We start from the raw sequence: 6328 nt of genomic DNA on the forward strand, positions 1-6328 counted from the left end.
GCGGGGCTGGGGGGGACATCCCATCACACAGGACTCAGCATCGGGTGGGTGAGCGGCCCCTTGGAGCCAGCGTGGGTCTCACCCGGGTTAGTGGCTCCTAAATCAGTACTTGGCTCAGAAATGTGTTTGCCAGCAGAGCCTGGCACAGGTGATGGTGCTGGTGCCTTTCGGCAGGAGGACAGGCTGACCGCCCCGCTGAGCCCACAGCTGTGCAAATATCCACATCCATGGGGCAGCCTGGCCTGCTGCCTGTGCTGCTTGCCCTGCCCACCCAGCACTGTACTGCTGGGTCGCATGAAGGTGGCTCTGCAGACTCACCAGATCCTGCAGGACATTGCTAAGGAGGCGTTTCAAAGGCTCATCCAGAACTGGCACTCTGGGTCTGGTAACAGGAAAATAGGAAATAACAAGTGACAAAGATTAATGCTGGAAAGTAAGAGGATTTTGCACAAGAGAAACATGAGGCCTCGCTTGCATCGTCCATACTCAGGGCCGAAATATTACTATTCCCAAGCCCTCTGAATCCTGCCCAGTGCTAGGTTCCCCACACCCAGAAATGTTCTTTTCTTAGCCCAAATCTTAAAAAAAGGTCAACTGTTCCCCTCTGAGCCCAGCAGCTGGATCACCAACAGCACCAAGGTGTCCCACTGCCACAAGTCCCACCTGATTCATACCTCACATAGGTGTTTATGTCAACAGTCTTGCAGTTCAGAGCATTCTGGTGAGCTGTCCACGTGTCCTGGACCAGCATGGTCACATCTACCTCCACCTGCTTGCAGAGCGGCTGGCCCGGCACACTGTCCAGGGGAAGCACAGCAGGCAGCTCAGGACATTTGCTGACCATCTACTTTCCAAAGAGATGGTGACCACCCGCCCCAAGCCATGCCCCTGATGGACACGCCCTACCTGCTCTCTACCAGCAGCTGGGTGTTGAAGTCCACCTGGTGCCCAAAGCCCGGCAGGGAGTGCAGACTGATTTTGGGGAGGGTGTTGTTCACAATTCTCAGTCTGGATGGTTGAAATAAGGAAAAGGCAGTGAACAGCACATTTGCACAGCCCTTGTCCCTCAGCCCCCAGCACAGAAGCCATGCTCTTGGGGTCCTGCCCACCTGGGTCATCAGGGACCCCCACCTGCTCCATCAGGAGCAGCTTGTGGCACATAAAAGGCACAGGCAGAAAATCCCAGCAGATGAAGCCCTGTTTATGGGCCTGCCCCAAGAGGGGAGGGAGGGGGCTCTGTGTGTGCAGGCTCCAGAACAGGATCTCCTTTCCCCAGCATGGCTCAGACACAGTGGGCTGCTCAGGGACACCATCTCCCACTCTCACTCACCCCATGAGATCTTCACCATTTCTACCAAGAAGGCTGCCAACGAGACCGTTTTTGCCAAGGAGACCATTTTTGCCAATGAGAAGCTCAAGGACGGTGTCGAGGAGAGTATCAACAAGACCATCTTTGCCAAGGAGACCATCAATGACACCACCTTTGCCAAGGAGACCACCGAGGACACCATCCTTGTCAAGCAGACCACCAACTACACCATCTTTGCCAAGGAGACCACCTAGGAGACCATCTCCACCAAGGAGACCATCTCCACCAAGGAGACCACCTAGGAGACCATCTCCACCAAGGAGACCACCTAGGAGACCATCTCCACCAAGGAGACCATCTCCACCAAGGAGGCCACCAACAGCTCCATCTTTGCCAAGGAGGCCTCCAACAACTCCGTCTTTGCCAAGGAGACTGCCAACAGGACCATCTTTTCCAAGGAGACTGCCAACAGCACCGTCTTTGCCCAGGAGACCTCCAACAACTCCATCTTTTCCAAGGAGACTGCCAACAGGACCATCTTTTCCAAGGAGACTGCCAACAGCACCATCTTTGCCCAGGAGACCTCCAACAACTCCGTCTTTTCCAAGGAGACTACCTACAGGGCCATCTTTTCCAAGGAGACTGCCAACAGCGCCGTCTTTGCCCAGGAGACCTCCAACAACTCCGTCTTTTCCAAGGAGACCACCGAGCAGATTGCCACCAAGGAGACCACCCTGAGATCTCTGGGGAAGACCTTTGGCTGGTGAATCTCTCATACCTGAAGAACAGGACGAGAGGTCACTGTGAGCTACGTGGACTCAGCACACAAGCCAGCCTGGCTCTTCCTTCCCCTCCCCTGTCCCTCTTCATACAAATGAGGGGGTGGCACCAGCCACTGTAAAGTATCTGAAGTGCCATCTCCAAAGTGCTGTATAAATGCAAATTACCAGCATTGCCACTACTTCTGGGCAGATCTGGACCAGCTTCTGATTTTCTGAGCATGGTCAAGAGACAAAAGAGCAGAACTGCTCTCAAAAGAAGGATAAATCCTGTCTCTTACATACACTTACCATTCATATCTCCTCTGTCAACCAAGGACAGGAGTCCAAGTCCTTGTGAAGGGACCAGCAGGCTGTTGAGGAGGACAACAGTCCAAAACACCGACATCTTCAGTCCTGATAACTGTGGGAAGTGACTGCCATGAGTGCAGTGCTGGGAGAGTGAGCACCAGTCCATGGAGGGAGGAAAGAGGAGGAGGGAGGAAGGAAAAAGGACAAATGGCTGTCAGGGAAGACAAGATCAGGGAGGAGGCTGCTGGCACCTCTACTGCCTACTCATCACACTGGTGATGATGGACAGTAACCCTCCTGGTGGCACTTTCCTGCAGGAGAAACCAGAATGTTGACACCAGTTACTCCAAAGACCGATGGCCACAGCAGCCAAGGGGAAAGTGAGTGGTTGTTGGGATGTTCCTGCTGCGACCTCCCCAGTGCTGGTGAGCAATGGCATGACTGAGCTGTGTGATCTGGGGTACATCCATTCTGGATGGAAGTTTCTCTAAGAAACAAATCCTGCATCCTGCATTATGGGAAAATACGACATTTCTGACAACACGATTGTCTCTAGAAGTAAAGCAACATCTCCACAGTACAAATGCACTGGAGAGCACCTCCAGTTTGAATGTCATGATTTCTGCACAAACATCAGAATCTGAGGCTTCCCTCTGTGTGGAAATACCTGATAGAATTGTAAGAAAGAGAAAGTAAACTTTAACATTTCAGTGTCATTGAAATATTTCTGTGGGACCTACGACTTGAAGTAGCTTCTTTTTGATTTTTAAAGAACCAAAATGAGCTTCATTGCTCCAAATCTATCTAAATGTAAATAACTCATCAAAAAGGGATCAAAACACGTGTGAGAGGTCTAATTTGCCTTAGCTAGAAATCTATTGCAGATAATAGAGCTATACCAAAGATAATTTAAGTGATAATTGTTTATGAAAACCCTGAAATACCCTTTCTTCTGCAAGGACTGCAATCCAATGAACATGCACATCTCTGCTGGAGAAACTCACACTGAAAGGCACCATTTACTTCTTGGAGGACAATTCAGGCAGGCAGCAGGCAAGAATAACAATTTTTGTTAAAAGGCCAACACTCCCAAAGCAACACTGAGAGTTTGCAGAGACAGAAGCAAGGAACACACTTACTGAGGAATAAATTTGCTCTTACCTGACCAAGCTCTGTCTCCAGCCGATGTCCCTGTCTTCTGAAGATCACCGGGATCCAGGATCTTCATATATAGAGCTTTACAGAAGGAAAAAGGCAGGTGATGTCATTTGGGACATCCAGAATAATTGGTGGGGAGCAAAACAAACAAGGTCTTGTTTCTGGTGACTTCCACTGCAAATATTTCCTTGGAGATATTAGGAGTTAGGTAAATCATTGAGCAACGACCTGTAGGCGCAGACTCAGCCAGCTCCGGGTGCCTGGTTTGGAACATCATCCTTTCAGCCTGTCAAGATGCAGACGTGGCTGAGATGTCATGTCCTGATAAAATACCTTTCTTTTTCTTTTCTTTTCTTATTTTTTTTCCAAATAAAATTGATGTTCTGACTGAAAAATGTATCAAAACACTGGCCACCCGTGGCTGTTCATTCTTCTGCAGTTCTCAGGGCTGCAGTACTGAGCAGTAAGCCCATGTGTGGGGATGTGTCACCTGTTATGATAAATGAAGGGCCAGGCAGCACCTTTTCCAGTGTAAAGACAGACTGTGGAGATAGTAAAAGAGCCAGGTATTCCCTGTCCAGGCCAGCAGGACATGCTCAGCATTCCCATCCAACTTGCCTACAGCCTGATCGGATGTCACGGCCTAACAGATACCCTGAGCTGACAGACTCTTTGGAGAGACACCATCCAACTGGAAAATGATGCCCTTATCTAACTGGTGTGGAATTGCTTCCAAGTTCATCACCTCTGCTCGGAGTGCTCCAGAGGGCTGGAGATGGGATGTGCTTTAACAGGAAGATACTGTTGGGAGGCTGATGCCATTGACCTGGAAGTTCCCAGGCCAGAGTTTGTTGGTTTGCGGTATTTTTGAAGTCCTGGAAGGATTGTTGATCCCATTGTGGGCACACCTTCCTATCATACCACCCCATGCAACAGATGTGCTGCAGCTGCCCAGGGTCTTCTGCCTCCTCCCTGCAGCTCTGTCCAGGCCCCTACCCTGATTGCTGCCCAGGAGACACAAAGATAATACAGTTTCCCTGCCCTAAAGAGCAGCAGCTCTTTGGGGCAGGGAAAAGAAACCTTCTTCCATAGGCCCCGGACCAAACATGGTCCCCGTGCATGGAGCACATCCCAACAAGCACAGCAAAAGCTGCCTGTGCTGGAGGGAGAATGCACCAGCCCAGGGGACTGGGGTGAACTCTTTGCTCCCAGATGTCCTCATTGACAACAGGAGTGAATAGTGATGGCTGCTCCCCAGCCCTGCTGAAAAATAATCCCAAAAAATTGCTTGCTCAGTGTTAATACTTTCTGTAAACTTGGAAATAAATATTTCCAGCAGATGAGCCAGCTTTGGACACACATTATTTCCAGCTTTGAAAAAATACCTTAATTAAAGGCCAGGGAAGGGGTGGCAAAGATGTCAAAGCACTGAGGAGTTGACACTCTCCTTGCAACCTGATCAGCCAGGACCTCCAGAGCACAAAGCCCGGCTGTCATGGTGAGATCATGACCTTTGATAAGATGGACGAGGGTGTTAACAAGATGGTATTAAGTTATCATCCATCGTGAATCGCTTCATACTCATGGGAGCCACTGTCCAAAACCTGAATTACCATGAAGACAGCCCCGATACTGGTCAGTGCACAGGGAAGGGGCAGGGTGGCACCTCTGGGAATAGCTCCTGTGCAGTGACCTTTCAGGCATGACAGCAACCTGGCCTCTCCCCAGCGGCTGCTGAATGCAGAGGTCTCTGACCATTGGATATTTTGAAAAAACCAAAGCAGATTCCCATAAAGAGAATGAAGCTGTGATGTCCAGGTCTCGCTAAAGTGACTTTCAAAGCCCCAAGAACACAAAGCCAAATCACTGAGCGAGGACAGAAACACGGAGCAAGCCAGAACGGATTTGGTCAAAGGGAGAAGAATAGGACTGGTGTGAACAGACAGGTTCAATTCTCTGTTCTTGGATCACCTGAAATGGAGCTGTCAGGCAGAGACAGCACGTATCCCTGAGTAGAATCGGAGGCCTTGATGGTAGCAGGAGGTCAGCAGGCTCCAGTCAGTGCAGCCTGGGGAAATGTCATAGCCATTGCTGGAAAATGAGGTGGATCTGCTCTGCTCTCCCATTGATGGCAACATTCAGACGTGGCCTGTCTGCCTGAGGAAACCCAGGTTTGCCCTGCCATCCTTCTGGAACCGCTGAGAGACTGGTACATCCCTGCTGCTGAGGGATCAGGGCTGCTGGGTCTGTGTAGGGCTCCAGGGGACAGTGCTGGACAAGGCTGCACATCCACCTCAGGTCGCCAGTACCAGTGACATGATACTGTGGGTCAGCAGAGGGGCTGTTTCACAAAGAATTAACTAGGTGCTCTGTGAGATTCCCAGTCTCAAATTCTCTAGGAAAGCAGTGGACAGATATTTGGATTCATTTTTTTGCTCTGATCAGAGGATTGAAACTCAAACCATTTAATTTGTTTGTTAGCTCACAAAAGAACAATAAGGACAATCTGACCTATGTTTGCAGTGACATGAAGAGAGGCATCACAAGCCCCAGTTTTCATGGGGAGCTGGTTTTACAGCTCCTTCCTCACTGTTGAGAACTCCCAAGGAGAATGAGTCCTTACACGTGATGCAGAACAAATCCCTGTGGAGAACAGACGGGGTTCTCGGAGCCCGCCTCCCCAGCAGGTTTTCCTGGGGGTAAAACACAACAGTCTTTCCAAAAATATCCTCCATTCAGTGCCAGCTTCCTGTCAACAGGAAAGATGTTCAAATCATGTCGATGAAGTCAG

This window comes from Coloeus monedula, assembly GCF_965178545.1.
Source record: "Coloeus monedula genome assembly, chromosome: 17".
Classification (NCBI taxonomy): Eukaryota; Metazoa; Chordata; class Aves; order Passeriformes; family Corvidae; genus Coloeus; species Coloeus monedula.